Source organism: Rutidosis leptorrhynchoides, chromosome 8, assembly GCF_046630445.1.
Source record: "Rutidosis leptorrhynchoides isolate AG116_Rl617_1_P2 chromosome 8, CSIRO_AGI_Rlap_v1, whole genome shotgun sequence".
Classification (NCBI taxonomy): Eukaryota; Viridiplantae; Streptophyta; class Magnoliopsida; order Asterales; family Asteraceae; genus Rutidosis; species Rutidosis leptorrhynchoides.
The window spans coordinates 40,336,583-40,359,633 of NC_092340.1; positions in this window are offsets into that span (position 1 = coordinate 40,336,583).

Here is a 23,051-nt window from a genome sequence, read left to right on the forward strand (position 1 = left end):
TAAAGATAGCGGATCAGTTTTCGCGCTAATAAAAGAGTGCGGGTCACTTCGCTAAGTTTTCGCGGATAGTTAAGCAATCCACAGACCACGAATATTTCGAATACTATAAATAGGTAGCTTGGCCTCTCATTTATAGGTGGTTGATTCTCTGCCATTTGCCCAGACCTTTGTAATTTTCACTTGTGACTTTGCCCAAGGAACTTTTACATTGTGTCAAGGTGAATCATGCTAATTAACAATCAAGACCGGGTCGGGGTGGTTGATCATTGATTGCTAAAGTGAAAGACGATTATCAGGGCCTAAAATAATCATCAAACATCCCATCCTCCATCTTAATCTCATTGCACTCAATCCTTAATTAAGTAATTCATTAATTATGGATTGATCATTTGGCGTCATCCGTGGGACACATTTTAAAATTAAACTCGGAATTTTTTGTTTTGTGCTATCAAACAATCAATTGGCTTATTTAATTCTAATCGTGCGTTATTTTGATGATTCACAGGCGAATGCATTCATAATTGACGGTAAAGTGCTTGTTTAATTGAAGTAATGAATAATAAGGGAATTGATCGCGGTATTGCTATCGCCATGCAAGCAAATGCCCAGAAAAGAGAAAGAAAGCGAAAGTCAGCAAAAATGTATCAAAATTGGCAGTCTGCGCCAATAAGTTTTCCAAAAATGCAAAGCGATGATTTTTCTGACATGCCGATAGTAGTATCATGCAAAGTCGCGCAAACTGGAATCACAATCATGAAAGTTCATGTTGATAATGGCAGCAGTGTTGACATTATTTATGAGCAATGTTTTGTTCAACTGCCAGAAAGTATTAGAGCAAATTTACAATCAACCGCAGCCTCGCTAACTGGTTTTGCGAGAAAATCTTCATTGCCTATGGGAGTATTGCCATTAGATGTCGAGCTTTTTGATGAAAATGATAATAGTTTAGTGCAGAAAGCGCGATGTTATGCGGACTTCTTCTCGCTATAACATGTTGTTAGGCAGAACTGCCTTGGGCAAATTCAGAATTGTTCCATCTACCATTCATGGCATGATTAAATTTGCAACGCATAGTTGAGACGATAAGTTCAGCAAGCATCATACCTATTTGTGCGGCTGTTAATGTGAAAAGTGCAGTTAAAGAAATAGCTGATGCCGCGGACAACATGGTAGTGGTTAATCCTGCATATCCCGATCAAAAAATTAAAGTGGGATGCAATGTTAATGCGGATACCAAGAAACAGATTGTGCAGTTACTTGTGCAATACATGGATGTTTTTGCTTGGTGCGAAAATGATATGACTGGTGTTCCATGTCATATTGCGGAACACAGACTTAATGTAAACCCGGCTTTAAAACATGTAGTGCAGAAGCGTAGAGGCATGGCCCCACATCGCGCTAAGTGGCTGTGCAAAGAGGTAACGAAATTGGTGAAAGCTGGAATTTTATACGAAGCTCAATATCAATCATGGATTGCGAATCCAGTTTTGGAGAAAAAGCCTGATGGCTCGTGGAGAATGTGTATTGATTACAAGGATTTAAATAAAGCGTACCCTAAGGATAACTATCCACTTCCAGAAATTGATTTGAAAGTGGAGTCATTGCATGCTTTTTCATATAAATGTTTTTTGGATGCGGCGAGGGGATATCATCAAATTCCAATGGCTAACGAAGACGCAGATAAAACCGCTTTCCATACAGGCAAAGGCATATTTTCTTACATAATGATGCCTTTTGGTTTAATCAATGCGGGCGCGACATATCAACATTTAATTGACGCTGCATTTGAAAACCAAATCGGGCGTAATCTTGAGGCTTATGTAGATGATTTGGTAATTAAAGCACAACGCAAGAGCGTATTATAGACGACATGCGGGAAACATTTGATACATTGCGCAGAATAAACATGAAGCTTAATACGCTAAAGTGTAGTTTTGGCGAAACTGAAGGAAAGTTTTTGGGATATCTTGTTACTGAGCAAGGTAATCAAGCTAATCTGAAGAAAATTGCGGCCATCAAAAATATGACGGCGCCCAAGACGGTCAAAGAGGTGCAAAGTTTGACGGGAAAATTAGCCGCATTAACGCATTTCTTGTCTAAGGCTGCTGAAAGGCAATTACCATTTTTCAAAACTTTAAAAGGCTGCTTAAAACAAAAAAGCTTTGTTTGGACAAGCGAAGCTGAAATCGCGTTTCAGGAAATGAAGAAGTTATTGAAAACTTTGCCTACGTTAACAGCGCCAATCGATGGCGAAACTCTTTACCTTTATATATCGGTAGCAAATGAAGCTTTTGGCTCAGTTTTAGTTGTGGAAAGGGATAAAATACAAAAATCTGTGTATTTTGTCAGTAAAGCTCTTACAGGAAGCGAAATAGACTATGCGCCCATTGAAAAATTTGTGTATGCACTCATATTAACATCGCGAAGGTTAAGAAGATATTTTCAAGAGCATCCAGTGCATGTGCTAACTAACATGCTGGTCAAGCAAGTCTTAACAAAACCAGAGATATCTGGTAGGCTCGCGTTGTGTGCGGTAGAATTAGGTGCTTATCAAATTTCTTACCTGCCGCGCAATGCTATAAAGGGTCAAGTTTTGGCGGATTATCTCGCGGAAATGACTGGGGAGTTGGAAGTGATTAATGAGCGAACAGAATTAAAGCAAATAATTGGTGAAACATGGGATTTATTTACTGATGGCGCCTCATGTGCAGAAGGGGCTGGTGCGGGTTTAGTGTTAGCAAGCCCAAGCGGTGAGGAGCATACGTACGCGTTACGTTTTAATTTTGATGTAACAAATAATGAAGCGGAATATGAAGCGTTGCTTGCTGGTTTAAATATTGCGCGTAAAATGAATATTACCAAGTTGCGAGCATTTACAGATTCGCAGTTAGTGGCAAATCAGTTTAATGGCTCTTTTGAGGCACATGATTCCTCAATGCAAAAATATTTGCAGTTGTTGAAAGAATTAGTTGTGCGGTTTGAGCATTTTGAACTCGCACAAGTGCCAATGAGTCAAAATAAGAAGGCGGATGCTTTGAGTAAATTGGCCGCTTTAACGTTTTCGCACTTTCAAAAAAAGTTTGGGTCGAGGAATTGCCAAGAAAATCAATAGATAACGATTTAATGGTGGCGTCTGTTGTAGAAGAACAGTCAAATTGGATGGAACCAATCTTGCAATATATCCGCAATGATATTTTGCCAAGTGATAAGCGCGAAGCTCGTTTAGTCAGAGAGCGAACACAAATGTACATCATTCAAAATGACATTTTGTATCGTAAGTCATATTGTGGTCCAATGATGCGATGTGTGGGCCCAATTGAAGCAGAAATGATAATTGATGAAGTGCAAAATGGTTCTTACGCATTGCATTCAGGCTATAAAACTATTGCGGCAAAAATTATGCGGATGGGTTACTTTTGGCCATCCCTATATCGCGATGTTGCAAAGATTGTTAAGCGTTGCAAAAGCTGCCAAAGGCATGCTCCGCAGAATCGGATGCCAAGACATGATATGATCCCTGTTAATTCGCCATGGCCATTTCACAAGTGGGCTATTGACATTGTAGGACCATTTCCCGCAGGTCCTGGCAATGTCAAATTCCTAATTGTGGCAATTGACTATTTTACAAAATGGGTTGAAGCTAAGGTGGTTCGCACTATCACTGGAGTGCAAGTGCGTAATTTTGTATGGGAATATATTGTTTGCAGATTTGGTATTCCACGCGAGTTGGTTAGCGATAATGGTGCCCAAATAGCGAAAGATCCTTTTAAAACATAGTGCACTGATTTAAATATAATCCAAAAGTTTACATCAGTGGCACATCCACAGGCTAATGACTTATGTGAAGTAACCAACCGCGACATTGTGAGCGGTATTAAAAAGAGGTTATGCGAAAAGCGAACTGGTTAGGTGGTTGAATTGCCCAATGTGTTGTGGGCACATCACACTACTTTCAAGAAGAGCACAGGGGAAACACCTTTTAGTTTGGTATATGGCTCTGAGGCAGTAATACCCGCCGAAATTCTTGTGCCAACGCATAGAGTCGCTAACTTTGATGAAGAAGCAAACGATGATGCATTGGGCAAAAATTTGAATTTCATAGAAGAGTGAAGGTTAATGGCTGCTATTAGAGAGGCAAATAATAAACAACAAATCGCCAAGTATTACAACAAAATAGTACGTGCTTTGTCTTTTGATGTAGGCGAATGGGTGCTGCGAAATAATGATGCAAGTAGAGCAGAAAAACTTGGAAAATTAGGACCTAACTGGGACCTAACTGGGAGGGTCCTTATCAAGTTGTGGCAATCAATGCAGCAGGATCATATAAGCTCGCAGATGTAGAAGGGTGAACTCTCCCTAATGTGTGGCATGCTGCTTTATTAAAGCGATATTATGCATAACTTTGCGACAATAATGTGAAGGACAATATGCATGTGTGTCAAAATAAAATGTGTGCAAAATGCAAAATACGATGTGAGGCCTACATTTGATATTTTTTCTATGTGTTTTCATTTTTAATTTTGTTAAGTCTTGATCACACTTGTAAGAGTATAAAAAGAAACACTTGTAAGAATATGCGAAAAGTTTGTTTGCGAAACACTCAAAGTTTATGAAATATTTTATAACTTTTTGTTTCATGTTGCTGGTATGTTTCGTGAAGGTTAAGTGGCGAAGTGATGAAATTGCCCGCTTACGCAGAAAATAATTATTGTGAAAGGAGCTTAAATTCCTAAGTATTTGAATTTTCCATACTTAGATGCTTCGCGATGCTAATTGATTGCCTAAGGATCGCTTTGGCTGACTTAGAAGATTCATAACGTATAAATATACACGCATACAGATTGTTTCGCAAAAGTACATACTTATTATGTGCACGATAATAAAAGTTGAAAATTGCAAAGGACAAGTCCGTGTTATGAATATTATTGATAAAAGCACTATATAAATAAAAGTACTTGCAAATATATGCGAAAATGCGAAATTTTTATTAATAACGACGCAGAGATAGATGCGTGCTAATTTTTACAATATAATCATTACTTAGATAAATCAAGCTCGATGATGTCATCTGTAGTAGCATCATCCTGCTAGCTTATCGCCGTAATTTTTGGAATTGGAATATCCGCTATGTTCTCTTTTGCAGTAGCAAACGCATCTCGGGCATCTGCTAAAGAACATAAACGGTCGTTTATTGCAGATGGTAGCGGATCTGGTACGGTGCAGTAGGCGGCGATTTGATCCATGAATTCCACTCTTTCGCGCAGTTGTAGCGCAGCCGCATATGTAAAAAATTGAGTGGAAATCGGTTGCGAGTTGAGAATTTTTCTCGCCAACTCTAGCAAATGTTTGCAAAACTTGGTAAACTCAAGCTTCGCAGAAGCTGTAGCAGCTAGAGTGTCGTCTCGCTCTGCAGTTAGCTTTGTAACCTCCTCTGTTAGTAATTTAACAGATGCTTGAAGGTTGTTTTCTTTTTTAGTCACAGTAGAAACCTGTTGTTTTAAATCATCAACGACGGTTTTTGCTGCGGTGAGTTCGTAAGAGAGGTCAACACAGCGCTTTTTGCTGTCCGTAACTTTGGCCTTCTCGGTATGATACTTCGTTTTTCAGCCTCAAGAACATTGAAGAACTGTTCTTGGTGGCAGATCATGTCATAAGCAGATTTGAAGGACATGTAGAAATTCTGCACGAAACTGTTATGCGCATCAAGTGTAGAAAGCTTCGAGAACTCACGGCGAAGCTCGTTTGGGATTGCCATCTTCATCTGTTTGCATTGATCTAGTGTCGAAGAATAAGAAGAAGCATAAGTATATCCCGATAAACCGTCAACTCTCACCCGTAAGAGTCGAGTGGAGTGCGGAATAACTCAGTTATTTGCTCAACAGTGTTCGGGCTGGGATAAACTGGGTCAAAAGTTGAATCGCCTGCAAAACAAAGCAATTTAAAAAAAATTAATAGGAGAAATATAAACATAGCAAATGTTGTAAATATGAGATAATGCTCGCGACGTACCCATTTGCTGATCCCCTTCATAATCTGATATGACCAGATTATCGTAAAGGGTGGTGTCGTGTTGCTTTAGCTTTTAACTCTGCGATGGTGGTGATGTCTGGTATGGTCATTTGGTGGAGCTCAGCTTGGCGAGAGGAGATTTGGAAGTTAAATCGACAACTGGAATTGATTGCTTTTCTTTACCAGAAGACGCCGTCGATTTGGACTCCGGGCTTGTTAATAACTTCGTGATTAGTGTCTTCGGGTTAACTTTGCTGTCAACCTCGTCGATCTTCATTGTAGAATGAAAGGTAGTTATGAAAAAGAAAGAAGTTGCAAAGGTGGAAGGAATATTTGATTAATTGCGAAGTGTTTCAGAGTAGCGAGTGGGAAATTAGTGATTATAGACACCGATATATATAGGGGAAGTAAGCGTGATAATCAATTGTGTTAAGTATTCGTTATGATGATTTAAACGGTAATATTTTTGCCAACGGATAAAAACAGTAACTTTGTTTGCTGTAACGGTAACAAAGGCAAAGCGAAAATGTTTTAATGCGGATAATGGTCAAAATAACTGCGAATTTTTAGAGTTTATCATGACACATTTACTTCGCAAGACGTATCATAATAAACTGGGGGACTTGATCATATACATAGCACTGTATATGTATATTTTATTTACTAAAAGCTAAAAGCAGAACTTACGCGAAGTATATTCGAAAGGCTTGGAATATTCGCTGAAAATAAAGATAGTGGATCAGTTTCCGTGCTAATAAAAGACTGCGGGTCACTTCGCTAAGTTTTCGTGGATAGTTAAGCAATCCGCAGACCGCGAATATTTCGAATACTATAAATAGGGAGCTTGGCCTCTCATTTATAGGTGGTTGATTCTCTGCCATTTGCCCAGACCTTTGTAATTTTCACTTATGACTTTGCCCAAGGAACTTTTACATTGTGTCAAGGTGAATCATGCTAATTAACAATCAAGACCGGGTTGGGGTGGTTGATCACTTGATTGCTAAAGTGAAAGACGATCATCAGGGCCCAAAATAATCATCAAACATCCCATCCTCCATCTTAATCTCATTGCACTCAATCCTTAATTAAGTAACTCATTAATTATGGATTGATCAATTATCCCCCGACCCGCCCCAAAAAAATAAACGACGCAAACCTTCGAGCTTGTTGATGACACATGATGGGGCACGAAATAGGGAGAAGGCGTACAACGGGAGACTACTAAGAACTGATTTGATAAGGGTTAGTCGACCACCAAATGACATAGATTTTGCTTTCCAACTTTCGAGCCTTTTATGGAATTTTTCAATGTAAGGTTCCCAATCTCTAATATTATTTATCTTTCGTCTGATTGGAAGCCCTAAAAATAATATAAGGGCTTAAGGCCCTTATAATATTTAGCACTTAAGTGCCTTTCATCACCACGTTTTAGGTAATTAAATTTTCAAGACCGTCCATGTGAAGACGGGTCATACATTATTACGACTAAAATTTGTATTGTTGTCATCGTCGTTTATTTTAGGTTATTTAATTATGTAATTGTATGATGATTAACTTATTACTGTAATCGTTATTTTTAAATTTTAATGTTTAATTTTATATTTCTAAAGAACAAAAATAAAAATATGATTTCAAATTATCAAAATCAAAATATAAGTAATTTGACTACGAAGGGTATGGGGAATACATTGTTTTCGTGAGATTGGGTATTGTTGGTATATTAGGGAGTATTAAAATCTAAAATTGATTTATTTTAAGGTGAATGAATATTAGAATAAAACCCAAAATAGATTTATTTGAAAGTGGATGAATATTAAAATACACCAAAAGAATTTAAATTGCAAGTCGATAGTCAAAATCTCTACATACGTACTTTCTAATTCCGCCAAGTCTCTTCCATGTGGAGTTTATTAGGACGCTTCTTATCTCTTTGAAATTTATATGTTAACACTCGCCAAATTTTAACAAAGATAGGTAGGGACTCGTGAAGTGGATCGTGAGTCATTGGAGTGGGGTGAAGTTTACGAAAAAGTTACGGGTCCCTTATTTTTTTTATTTTGTATATTATACATAATAACTTTCACATATTATATTTTTATGGGTATTATTTAGTGAAAGATATGGTGAGTTTTGTCAGAATCGAAAGGAATCTGAAAAGAATGTTAAAGTGGTTGGTGCTGATGTGACACTGATGTAGAGGAGAGATAATCAATCAAGTAGTGTTAAGATAGGGAGTTGTCTTATATACTCGTACTAATTAGTCTCCAATCGAAAAGGTTATCAACATCGAAAAGGTTGCGAGAGAATTTGCAAAGGTGCTTAGGGTTCCAAAGGCGTTAGATATTCTCAAGAACCTGGGTTCTTTCTATGTTTTTGTAAAGACAAACTCATAGACGATATCAGGCATATTCATCAATTGGTTGGCGCCGAATCAAATTTTGTAGGTGCTTCCATATACAGTATTCCATAATAACACGAAAAATATACTCCGTACTTGTTTGAGATCAAAGTAAAAGAATTGCATTCTAAGAAGTATTTCTTAATATCTTCTTTAATAGGGTAAATGGTCTGAAAAGGTAACGTAAATTACATAAAATATTGATAAAGATATTATAATTTTTCGGCTGCCCAAAAAGAATTACAAGTATATTCGGTAGCCACGTAAACACCATGCCATCAACCTTTTTTGATAATTATAAAAATTATATCACTTTTATTAGTAACTAGATTTATGAGCCCGTCCATTAGACGGGTACTCATCCGAAAAAATTATGTAATATTTTTTGGTCATTTTCGTAATAACTGGTGTACGTATAATTCTAAGAGGACAAAGAAAATTGCTATTAATAAATACATTTACAGTGCGTTGATCCAAAATATAAAAACTAAAGAAATAATAAATTATAAGAAGAACAATACAGACTTTAGAGCTCGTGCGTTGAACGGATGGTAATAGTCGTGCAAAATTTGTCGAGTTTATCAACATGTTAGTGTTGTGAGTCGACATCCTGCATTAAGCCAATTGTTTGTGTGGTATAAACTGAAATTAAAATTATGAATTAAAAAGGAGATTGAACGTATTAGTAATAAAAATTACCCCATGAAATTCAAAACTTTCTTGAGCTGATAAGCAGTCATGGAAAAAACTTTTTCAAGTCACCTTCAACAAAGTCAAATGGGTACCTCTTCTCATAGCCCGTGCCCTTCAAATAGATAAAGGTAAAAAGATGGACAATGGCTATAATATAAAACTTACTATAACATTTAAACACTTAACTATCTATGAATAAATTAGAGTTACGGACAACAAATGTTGCGGGTCAACCCAAACTGACCTTACGAGTAATAGAGTGTATTAAGTTTTGACCCAAAGCTAATTTGATAGATTCTGTCACACCCCCAAATAGGGCCTCGGGTATTTGTGACTAATTATATCAAATCACAGTTGTATAAACGAGAACGACTCTATATGAGATGTTTTGTTACATTTATTGAGTTTTGCAGCGGAAGATAAATAGGTTACATTGTATTTAGAGCATTAAATGTTTTTAAATGAACTGGTAAGTAATGCATGAAGACTCCAAGCATGGCAAGAAATCATCATCAAAGCAGCAGATATACAGCGGAAGCAATATTTAAGTACCTGAGAATAAACATGCTTAAAAAGTCAACACGAGGTTGAGTGAGTTCATAGGTTTATCATAAATCAATAGTTCAGTATAGCATTAGACCACAAGATTTCAGTTTAAAGTTGATTAATATCAAATATATCAATCGAAAGAGTTGCTGTTTGTAATATCGCGACTAAACAAAAGTTACCCCGTGACACCTTGTACTGTCAGTGTCGTTGAATCATTATTATGTATCCAAAGACCTGGTCAAATGGACAGAGACGTTACTCTCAATAGCGCTATTCATAATAACTAAGTTTGCATCTTATACCTCAGCCATTAACGATATTACGGTAGGGATTTAGCATGACAAAGCACGTATATAGCATAAAAGTTTGAGTACTTGTGTCTGTAGTGACCCGAACTTTTCCATGTTTATATATATTAATTGAGATTGATATTTACATGACTAAATATTTCCAACGTGTTAAGCAATCAAACATGTTAAGACTTGATTAAATGAAATAAGTTTCATATAGACAATTGATCACCCAAGTTGACCGGCGATTCACGAACGTTACAAAATTGTAAAAACTACATGTTGTGATATATATAGACATATATATATGGTTGACATAAGATTATGATGAGTAAGTATCTCACTAAATATATTAACAATGTGTGATATACATAAGAAATGAGATTACTAAGTTAAGAAACTCGAAATGATATATATAACGATTATCGTTATGATAACGTCTACTAAATACATATGTATCATATTAAGATATTGATACACTATATTTAACATGATAAAATGATATTTAAATATATCATTAAGTGTGTTAACAATGAACTACATATGTAAAAACAAGACTACTAACTCAAGAATTACGAAACGAGACTTATATGTAACGATTATCGTTGTAACGATATTTTAATGTATATATCATATTAAAAGATATTCATACATCATAATATCATGATAATATAATAATTTAACATCTCATTTGATATAATAAACATTGGGTTAACAACATTAATTGAGATCGTTAACTTAAAGGTTTCAAAACAACACTTACATGTAACGACTAATGAAGACTTAACGACTCCATTAGAATGTATATACATGTTGTGTTTTGATATGTATTCTTAAACTTTTGAAAGACTTCAAGACACATATCAAAGTACTTCTACTTAACAAAAATTCTTACAATTACATCCTCGTTCAGTTTCATCAACAATTCTACTTGTATACACCTGTATTCGTACTCGTACAATACATAGCTTTTAGATGTATGTACTATTGGTATATACACTCCAATGATCAGCTCTTAGCAGCCCATGTGAGTCACCTAACACATGTGGGAACCATCATTTGGCAACTAGCATGAAATATCTCATAAAATTACAAAAATATTAGTAATCATTCATGACTTATTTACATGAAAACAAAATTACATATCCTTTATATCTAATCCATATACCAACGACCAAAAACACCTACAAGCACTTTCATTCTTCAATTTTCTTCATCTAATTGATCTCTCTCAAGTTCCATCTTCAAGTTCTAAGTGTTCTTCATAAATTCCATAAGTATAGTTTCATAAAAATCAAGAATACTACCAAGTTTGCAAGTTTACTTCCAAGCTTTCTAATCCATTCCAAGTAATCATCTAAGATTAAGGAACCTTTGTTATTTACAGTAGGTTATCTTTCTAATTCAAGGTAATATTCATATTCAAACTTTGATTCAATTTCTACAACTATAACAATCTTATTTCGAGTGAAAATCTTACTTGAACTGTTTTCGTGTCATGATTCTGCTTCAAGAACTTTCAAGCCATCTAAGGATCCTTTGAAGCTAGATCCATTTTTCTCATTTCCAATAGTTTTATCCAAAAAACTTGAGGTAGTAATGATGTTCATAACATCATTCGATTCATACATATAAAGCTATCTTATTCGAAGGTCTAAACTTGTAATCACTAGAACATAGTTTAGTTAATTCTAAACTTATTCGCAAACAAAAGTTAATCCTTCTAACTTAACTTTTAAAATCAACTAAACACATGTTCTATATCTATATGATATGCTAACTTAATGATTTAAAACCTGGAAACATGATGAACACCATAAAATCGGATATACGCCATCGTAGTGAAATCGGGGGCTGTTTTGGTTTGGATAATTAAAAACTATGATAAACTTTGATTTAAAAGTTGTTCTTCTGGGAAAATGATTTTTCATATGAACAAGAAACTATATCCAAAAATCTTGGTTAAACTCAAAGTGAAAGTATGTTTTTCAAAATGGTCATCAAGATGTCGTTTTTTCGACGGAAATGACTACCTCTTTAGTAACTGACATGTAACTTAAATTTCCGACTATAAACCTATATGTTTTCTGTTTGGATTCTTAAATTAGAGTTCAATATGAAACCATAGCAATTTGATTCACTCAAAACGGATTTAAAATGAAGAAGTTATGGGTAAAACAAGATTGGATATTTTTGATCTTTTTAGCTACGGGAAATGTTTACCAAGTCTATACAAATCATATCCTAGCTAACTTATATTGTATTATACATGTATTCTAATATATTATGTAATTTTGGGATACCATAGACACGTATGCAAATGTTTTGACATATCATATCGACCCATGTATATATATTATTTGGAACAACCATAGACACTCTATATGCAGTAATGTTGGAGTTAGCTATACAGGGTTGATATTGATTTCAAAAATATATATACTTTGAGTTGTGATCTAGCCTGAGACGTGTATACACTGGGTCGTGGATTGATTCAAGATAATATATATCGATTTATTTCTGTACATCTAACTGTGGACAACTAGTTGTAGGTTACTAATGAGGACAGCTGACTTAATACACTCAAATCTTTAAAACATAATAACAATGGTTGTAATTATATTTTGATCATACTTTGATATATATGTACATATTTGTATAGGTTCGTGAATCGATCCGTGGCCAAGTCTTATTTCCGAGGAAGGAAATATCTGTGAAAGTGAGTTATAGTCCCACTTTTAAAATCTAATATTTTTGGGATGAGAATACATGCAGGTTTTATAAATGATTTACAAAATAGACACAAGTACGTGAAACTACATTCTATGGTTGAATTATCGAAATTGAATATGCCCCTTTTTATTAAGTCTGGTAATCTAAGAATTAGGGAACAGACACCCTAATTGACGCGAATCCTAAAGATAGATCTATTGGGCCTAACAAACCCCATCAAAAGTACCGGATGCTTTAGTACTTCAAAATTTATATCATATCCGGAGGGTGTTCCAGAATGATGGGGATATTCTTATATATGCATCTTGTTAATGTCGGTTACCAGGTGTTCACCATATGAATGATTTTTATCTCTATGCATGGGATATGTATTGAAATATGAAATCTTGTGGTCTATTGTTACGATTTGATATATATAGGTTAAACATATAACTCACCAACATTTTTGTTGACGTTTAAAGCATGTTTATTCTCAGGTGAATATTAAGAGCTTTCGCTGTTGCATACTAAAATAAGGACAAGATTTGGAGTCCATGTTTGTACGATATTGTGTAAAAACTGCATTCAAGAAATATATGTCGATGTAATATATTTCTATTGTAAACCATTACGTAATGGTCGTGTGTAAACAGTATATTTTAGATTATCATTATTTGATAATCTACGTAATGTTTTTAAAACCTTTATTGATAAAATAAAGGTTATGGTTGTTTTAAAAATGAATGCAGTCTTTGAAAAACGTCTCATATAGAGGTCAAAACCTCGCAACGAAATCAATTAATATAGAACGTTTATAATCAATATGAACGGGACATTTCAGTGTCTAACGTGTAAAACAGTTATAAAAGTTGCGCATGTATTCTCAGCCCAAAAATATAGATAAAAAAGGAGCTATGAAAACTCACGATACGATACAATAGTTTGTAGTAAATATGTGTATGATGGTACTGAACAAGTGCGGAGTTGTCCTTGGATTCACGAACCTATATTAGTTTTATATATATTAAAAAAAGTAATCATAATTGAACAATTTCACATATTATAACTTATATTATATATTATATATATATATATATATATATATATATATATATATATATATATATATATATATATATATATATATATATATATATATATATAATTTGTGTATATGTATTTAAAATGATAAATATTTATATAGTTATATTAATATATATTTGGTTAGTAATATATTAAAATACCTATATATGAATATTCTTATAGAAATTGTTAATACGGTTGATACATACTTATATGTAATATTACTTATAAATACGTTTTTACATACATAATATTTATTTAGTAAAATAATATTAATATTGGTAATCAAAAGTTGTATTTGTTTTGTAATAATAATAATAATAATAATAATAATAATAATAATAATAATAATAATAATAATAATAATAATAATAATAATAATAATAATAGTATTCATAATGATACTAGTAATAAAAATAATAATAATAATAATAATAATAATATAGTGTTAATGATAGCAAAAATAATAATTTTTGTAAAAATGATAATAATGATAATACTTTTTAATAATAATAATACTAATAATCTTAATGATATTAATAATAATACTTTTAATGTTGTTAGTAGTAATAATAATAATAATTGTGATAATAACAATACTAATAATAATAATAATAATAATAATAATAATAATAATAATAATAATAATAATAATAATAATAATAGTTAAAAAAAATGAAACTACCTTTAAAAGAAGCCTTAAAAAAAATGTCGTCGCCTAGACTCGAACCCGAGACCTCTCGCTAACCCGTCACCACCCCAAACCGTTGGACTGCCTGCTGCTTTTTCTGATTTATATTACAACTTGTAATTGATTTTAATTAATAGACACGAAAAAAAATGGAGTGCTGCTGCTGTTCGCGTAAAAATAATATAAACTCAATGTTTGATTTTGAAACTGAGATCGTTTTAGACTACACTTCCTTCACGAAATATGTTTTAAATCACTCATAGAAACTTTCTCAATAATCAATTTAACTTAAATCTTATCAGAAAACTAGAATTTGATTGATGAACGAAATTTGACTTTTTAAAACCAAAACTTTCACTTGAAAATTTGGATTCGATAATTGGAATTGGAAGCTAAGATTTTGCAGAAAGATCGTTTAGAGGATTCTCAACAACACTGTATTTTTAGATTTTGAAATACGATTCGATATCGAGCTTTTGAATTTTTTATCAAGAACAGAGGTACGAGAAGAAAAAAAATGTATTTCTGTTTAATTCTACAAGTAAAGGCTGTTAATGTATTTGATAATGATGGTGGAAATTCGACTGGTTTTTATACTTGAAAAGATGAAATCGATTGATATCATTTGAGTGGGTGTCAACTTGGTTTTTCATCAGGAACCAAAAAAAAATAATAAACAGCAAAAAAAATCAGATAGGATCACGATAAAAATTAAAAAGCAGATATGTAATCACGAAAAAAAATAAAAAATATAAAGTAGAGATCACGATAAAAAATACAGATAGTGTCTTGACCTAATTTAGGTATTACTCTTTTTCATTTTATTTAATTAAGATTAATAATTAATAATTATAATTATATTAATAATAATAATAATAATAACAATAATAATTATATTAATTATAATAATAATATTATTAATGATAAATAATAATAAAAATAATAATAATAATAATAATTTAACAATATTAAGAATAAAGATGTTAATTTTAATTAGTAATAATGATAATAATTATTATAATACTATTAATAATAATAACAATAATTATATTAATGAAAATATTAATAAGTTGTTTTATAATGGTAATAATAATATTTATAGAATTTTTAATAATTCTAGTAGTAATAATAATAATAATAATAATAATAATAATAATAATAATAATAATAATAATAATAATAATAATAATAATAATAATAATATAATAATATAATAATAATAATAATAATAATAATAATAATAATAATAATAATAATAATAATAATAATAATAATAATATTTCATTAGTTTAATATTAATGTTAAGTATTAATACTAATACTAATAATATTAATAATATATTAGCAATTATATTAATGATAATGATAATTATTAATAATAATAATTTTAATACTGATAATAATAATGATTGTATATGATGTATATACACACACATATATTTTTATAACCGGTTATTCGTGAATCGTCGGAAACAGTCGAAGTTTAGTTTAAATTTAATCGAAAATTTTCCGGGTTATCACAGATTCCCAAATCAAGCTTACCTGCAATTATTTCAAAACCTTTCCCGCTAAGCGTTTGACAATCAACCAAAAGACATAGAAAAAGAACTACCCATATGAGCAAAGACGTTATACCCATTGAAATGTGTACTTACATGGTTCACTGTGGCAAAGAATTCTGTGAAATACCAATTAAAACTTCAACACTGATTAAGCTGTTAAACAAAGAATAGAGTGATGGACATACTTCTGAAAAAAACAGACCACAATTTAATGTCTCTGAGAATTGTACTTCAGAGGCATATGTGTGTAAATCAAGTAATTAGTTTCATTCATATATTAGCTAAAGTTGTAAACGTAAAATCAGTAAAATGCTTGCAAATAATTCTTGTTAAACAAAGAACAGGACACACGATTTCAGTGTAGTTCAAAAAGGTATACAGACATTAGTAATGGAAATATCATTAAAAAAAAATAAGTAACCTTGCAGAAACGCAGATACTTTCAAGAGTTAGCAGGTTGGTATCATGAACAACCTGCGCACCATCGGTAGCTGTGCACGGGTACTCATTCAAAAATTCTGCAAATGTATATGAAATAACGATATTATACGGTCATTTTCGTAAGTAGCCACGTCACTAACCCTATACTGAGCAAATTCTATATGGTGCATCTTTAAGGAAATATGGTAGTAAACTTCATTGGACCCACATGGTTTATCAAAGAAAGATTATGGGGTTAGTAACCCGCACAAATAGGATGCAACCATTCAAATCCAATAACCTCATAAGCTTTATAAAACATCAAAAAATTGTTAACTTTCGAGGCAATAAGTAGAAAATGACATTTTTAGTGTGACCAGCGAAAAGCTCTACCAAACGTATGATGTTTGTTGCATCTACATGATGTTTTTACATTTGTGACATTTTTTTCACATCTAACTGGTAGTTATCAAAATAAAAAATAGCAAATATTATAATTAAACACCAACAATAGAGAAAAACAAAACTCGTAACGTCAAAACAGAAGACACTCAAGAAAACAACATAAAAATAGCAAACCATGACAGATTATAATGCAGCGCGCTGGGACCAGAAAGCTTAAAATAAAACGAAATCTCTTCATGAAAGCTCACACGTAACGAAAATTAATTATAATGAAATTGAAAATTATGTACGCTTGGGTCCTATGAATGGGTCGGGTAGGGGTCTAATCCAAATCAAGATATGGCCCCTTTGACAGCCCTAGTTCTTGCAGAAACATGTTATGCAACAGGGATTTGGATTTGGCTCGCGGTACTAGTTATTGTTTTCCACCAACTTAAAAATGAAACAAATATATAGTTTATACAACACGTTTCATGTGATCAATCAAACGTAATCTAAAACATGACCATTAAGTATACATCCATATACATAAAGATGATTGTTTTGAAAACAGTGTTCACGGTGACTGATAAAACAACATTTATATAAGTTGACTCAGTGAGAGTAGTTTTCCACCATATGAAATAGGATACAAATAAAACTTTGGAAAAATAAGCTCCACATGAATGATGTAATCACGCTACGATAAATGACACCATAATATCTATTATTGTAGTTGACTGATTTTAAAAGGAGACGAAACTACTAATTAACCACTTACCGCAAATCGAAAGTCTTCACTCGCAACGCTAAATTTCTACTGCAACTTCTTCGTCATAATCCAAACAGCCTCTGCTTGCAGCCTTTTCAAGTATATGAACCACCACTACAAATTACCTAAAACTAAACATTAATAACAATAATAATCTAAATCCGCTTAATATATATTATCAATCAAAAATGAAGAATTGAGAAAATCAAAAGAATTGACCAGGTGTGTAAATAAAATCATGAACCAAAAAATAGATTAGAATTGAATGTTTATAAGTTTAAGATTGAATATAACACAAAAACGAAAAAAGTAAAAAATTATAGTTCGGAAGATAATTAACATACATGATACATGCTAACTCCATAAAAGTGATGAATTCATCCATCTGGTAATTAAATCCAGGCACTACAAAATTGATAACTCAAGAAATTCGGATACAAAACTGAAATTCGTCGATGGTTATTATATCCGATACATATACATATCAGTGATTATTAAATCCAATACATACCTAAATTCGACCGCATCTTCAAACGCGTTTTGTTTGAATACCCTAATGCAGTGCGTTACACATACAATCCGATCGCATCTTCAAACGGGCATGTTTGAAAACCCTAATGCAGTGCGAAAAATCATTGAATCCGATCGCATCTTGCTGAATCGAGAAATCGGATTAATCACTCGAGAAATCATTGATTAAATCAATTGATTAAATTGATGTAATCGAATGTACCCGATTTTGAACGTAATTGTATGATCCGTTGTTTTGAACGAATCCAATAATTGTATGTGTAACAATTTACCTTCATCGGCCTCGATCTCACGACGATTATTGGATTCGTTCGAAACCCTAGAAATCATAGTACACAAAGCTTGAAAACCTAATTAAAGAATCGTTGATGAAAATCATGTATGATGATCAATCAGTGAAATATTGAAACCGCCGATGCTGTTAACCCTAATTAAGGGGACACGCGTCGGTTGTAGAAAATTAACTAACTTTTTAATTCAAAATTCTGAGAAAATTCAATTTGTTGAGGATGAATACCACATTGACACGTGTCTGAATTATGTATGAGATTTATGTATATAAAAAGATATTAATATATCATCTTATCTTTTTGGGTTTTTTTAACCATTAAGCATTCATACTACTTTTTGAACGGAAATATGAAAGTTACTGACTGGGGCTATTAGCCAGCAACCTGATCATATCTAGGAAGTCACATGTCATGCTCGCTTCTTGCACCCGTTAGAAAGAACTTCAAGATATTGCACTCAAGGAAAATCCCCTGATGAAACCTTGCTAGATATGAGCATAAAACACCAATTGCCAGAAATATCCAAATGATTCCATAATTAATTCAAAGCAAATTTCATTATGAAAATTCCAATTTGAGGCTCGAACTCGAGACTTCAGGATACTCAGGAAAGAGCAACAACCATTTAGCTATATGGATACTTTTTTAATGTTAAAGGGTGTATATGGTACGAGAAAAAGCGAAAAAAATCCGATGTCTGAACCGAACCGAGCTATCTCGGTGCGGGGTCCGCCTCTTTGGTCCGGACCGAACCCGAAAATAACACTACAAATAACCGAATCAGACTGAACCGAACATATATGAGGTCTGGTTCTTGGTCCGACTTTTACTAAAAAATGAGATTCGAGACAGAACCGTACGAAACTAATTTGATCCGCAACTGTGCCAGCACACCCTAAATATTATGTGCATGACACACAAGGAATCTTTTCTAAGTTTCTAACTCACGGTAGATAATAAGAGAACGCATATTAATCTTTAGTCACATGAATTCCTGTAATCATGCACAAATATTAATTTATGACCAAATTTTATTTGCATTCTTAGATATTTATCGATCGATAACATGTTTTAAAGTAATAACTTCTAGAAGGCAAACAAACTTTATTAAGAAATATTAATACGATAATCTTAATTCTAGAAGTTAGGCTATGATTCTTAACTTTTTATATTAATGCCAACATTATTATAATCATCTATTTTAATTTTAATTTGGATGACCTTGGCACATATATAGCTCCTAAAATCTGTAAGCAAATAAACAAATTCAGTTCTAGATGATTATGAGTTTCGACTACTAATTGCAGCGAGTCGTGATATTTTTCTACAGTTTAACAATTATAATATAATTTGAGATCATAAAATATTGGATAAACAACATCATATGGCTATTAATATATTGATAATTGATAATATATATAATACTGCATTATGTTATACAATAGCGGAGCTAGTAGGGTAGCTTGGGGGTGTCAAGCCACCCCTAACTATTTTGGTGTATGTATTGAGTTTTAATGACGTAAATTGAAATTGCATATTGATAAGGGAGTTTAAGATTGAAAATGTCAAGTTGCAGGTTGGGTTGTTTACAAGATCAGGGAAGATGATGACTTTTATGTTAGATATTTCATTTAAAACTCTTAACAAATGTCTTACATACCATTTCAACCCTTAAAGTTACAAATATACCAAGTAAACCCATCGTGAAATATAAATATAAATATAAATATAAATATAAATATTACTGTATTTCATGAGAATATGAATTGCTAATAAATTTTGCAAATAACAAAAATTTAGTCTTCAAATGTTGATATTATTTGACATTATTACTCCGTAGATGATTAGTAGTGGTAGATCTTATACATTAATAATTTTTTTCTAGAAAAAATAAGATACCTTTTAGTAAGTTGCTACAAAATCTAATTTTCATTTTTTACTTCTCACACCTTTTATGTTATTTGATATTTTCACGATTGCATTCTAATTGTCATCCTTACTATAAGTTCAAAAAATGTAAATTCTTAGTCATAAATCTAAACATTTTTGTTGTGTAGTACTCCGTAATTAATTTGGGTGAATCAAGTATAATATTTTCGTTTTTATTTTTCAAAAGTTGAGCCTCCCTCAATGATAAATCCTAGCTCCGCCCCTGATGTTATATATATTTTTGCTAGTTTCAAATAACAACAAAATTAGGCATTGATCTACTTTTGATTGTCTTGGAACACGATTGGGAAGCCAATCTACTAACGGATGTATCAACATTTGGATACAAGATGTTCTACATCGTCTAAATTTAATTCGTATTAGAAAAGTCGAGTGTTAATATATAACTTGTACATATATTTTAATTTATAACTTAGTTTAGTATAGATATGATAAGTTCACATATTTTTTTTTTTTTTTTTTAAAGGCAAATTCACAACACTCATTAACACGAATATTTACAATCACGTATATGTCTCAGGTGGGACTTGAACCCTCAACCTCTTGGTTAGAGGGCAACCACGATACCGCTGGACCAAAGGCCCTTTGGTAGTTCACATATTTTATACGATTTTTGTTCACTTCATGACTTGGTCCAAACAGATAACGAGAGTATGAAAATATTTGCGCAATATTTGTAGATTAATAGCATAATATTACTCCTTATTACTTTATTTAAATTTTATATTATATTTTTAACGTAAATAAAAAATAATTTTTTTTTATCAATATGTGTATAGAGAAGCTTTAATAGTAAGTTTATGATCAATGGATACTCAACCCAGGATTTTATGTTGCTAACAGGAGTAGGCTAAGGCGTCATTGCCAGGTCGAGGCACATTACGTGTATAGTCTCGGGTTTGGTTTTATTGTATATAGTTTATTTTCGATCATGGGCTGTAAATTGTATTTGTACTCTCGAGTTTCATAGTTATATATATTTTGGCTTGTTTTCAAAAAAAAAAAATATAGAAAACAATAAACAACTTAATTACACCAAAAATAACAAAGTTTGCTATATGAGTGTATTCAATTTTAACGGAAGCCCTTCAGCAATATCAAGAGCATCTTTGTTATCTCGGGTCATTGTATTTGAAAATCAAAATTATCGTTGATCTTTGCCAAGATGTGTAATTACAGCATCTAATAAAAAAAAACTCACAAACTGTACAACCTAATTGTAAATCAATAACACGTATTAATGCGTTCATGAAGTGGTATCCAGCAGTGCTGTGATCAAACGTAAAATGATCAAGTTTTAGTTTGAGTGCTTAATTAGGGAAAAAAATGTGCAATAAATTGTTTTAGGTCCGGCAATCGTGAAAACACGATCGAAATTTGAATTAGCGAGTGTGTAAAACAATTAGTCGGATTAATCTAGACAATTGGATTGAATAAATTAATATCTTAAGAGGATTAAATCCGGCGATGACCAAAATTCAATCAGAGTGACAGTGGTAATGATTGTAGACAGAGTGAGTGTATCAGATAAGTGACGATTGTTCTGAACCATGGGGTGTATTTATAGATGCCAAAAGTTTGTTAAGAGGGATGATGACGTGACACATGTCCCTTTCATGGTTGTAACAAACTTGCATAACAAACTCTTTTGGGACCACAAGCTGACATGAATATCCTGCACACTTCTCTATTTAGGAAAATGGTTCTACGTAAATAAGTTTTTGTTCCTTCTCACGGTGGACGGTTCGTAAGTCATTTGCTCACTGAGTCAGTGTGCCGGATACAGGGTATCCTGCACATTTGTCAGAAGGGTTTATACGTAAACACAGTTGGGTTTATACGTAAACACAGTTTGGTCCCTTCTCACGGTGACTGATCCATCATAGCTTGCTCTTCTATCCTTCAGGTGAAAACCGTGTAGGCAATCTTTACCGTTTATGTGTTCATGTAGCGTCCAGATGGTTTATGTGTAGATGGTTTATGTGTAGCCACCGTATACGATGACCGCCTTTCCTTTTGACTTTTTCCTTGCCTCCAGTCGGTTATGGCCTCTATTCTAGATCCTCTTGGTGTTTTATTTGGTGAATGGAAATAAACCCGTAGAAATAGGGTTTATTTAATGCAGGGTTAGTATGCGCATTTGTAAGTGTTCGTGTGTAAATTCTGTTAGTGTATATATTATTAGCCCATTTTATATTGTGTAGTACATTGTACAAAAGTCCATAAAGACCTTTTAATGTATTTATATATGTGTAAATTTGATAATGAGAACAACACTTCATCATATTCTATTCTATAACATGGTATCTGAGTCAGGTTGGTGAGTTTGGCAGTCTCATGTTATTGACCCATTCATCAGCTTGACGTGAAGAATGCCTTTCTTCATGGTGACTTGCATGAGACTGTTTATATGCATTAACTGCCTGGATATAAAGATACTGGATTCCTTGATTATGTTTTCCACTTGCAGCGCTCCTTATATGGCTTGAAACAGGCGTCTCGCGCTTGGTATCAGCGGTTTGCTAATTATGCTCTAACACAAGGGTTCAAGCACATTCGATCTGACTCATCTTTATTTGTTTATCGTCAGAGGTCCTCTACAACCTACCTACTTTTATATGTCGATGACATCATTCTCACTGCGTCCATTTCGCTACTACATTCCATTATTGGACAACTTAGTAGAGAGTTTTCTATGAATGATTTGGTCGCCCTTAA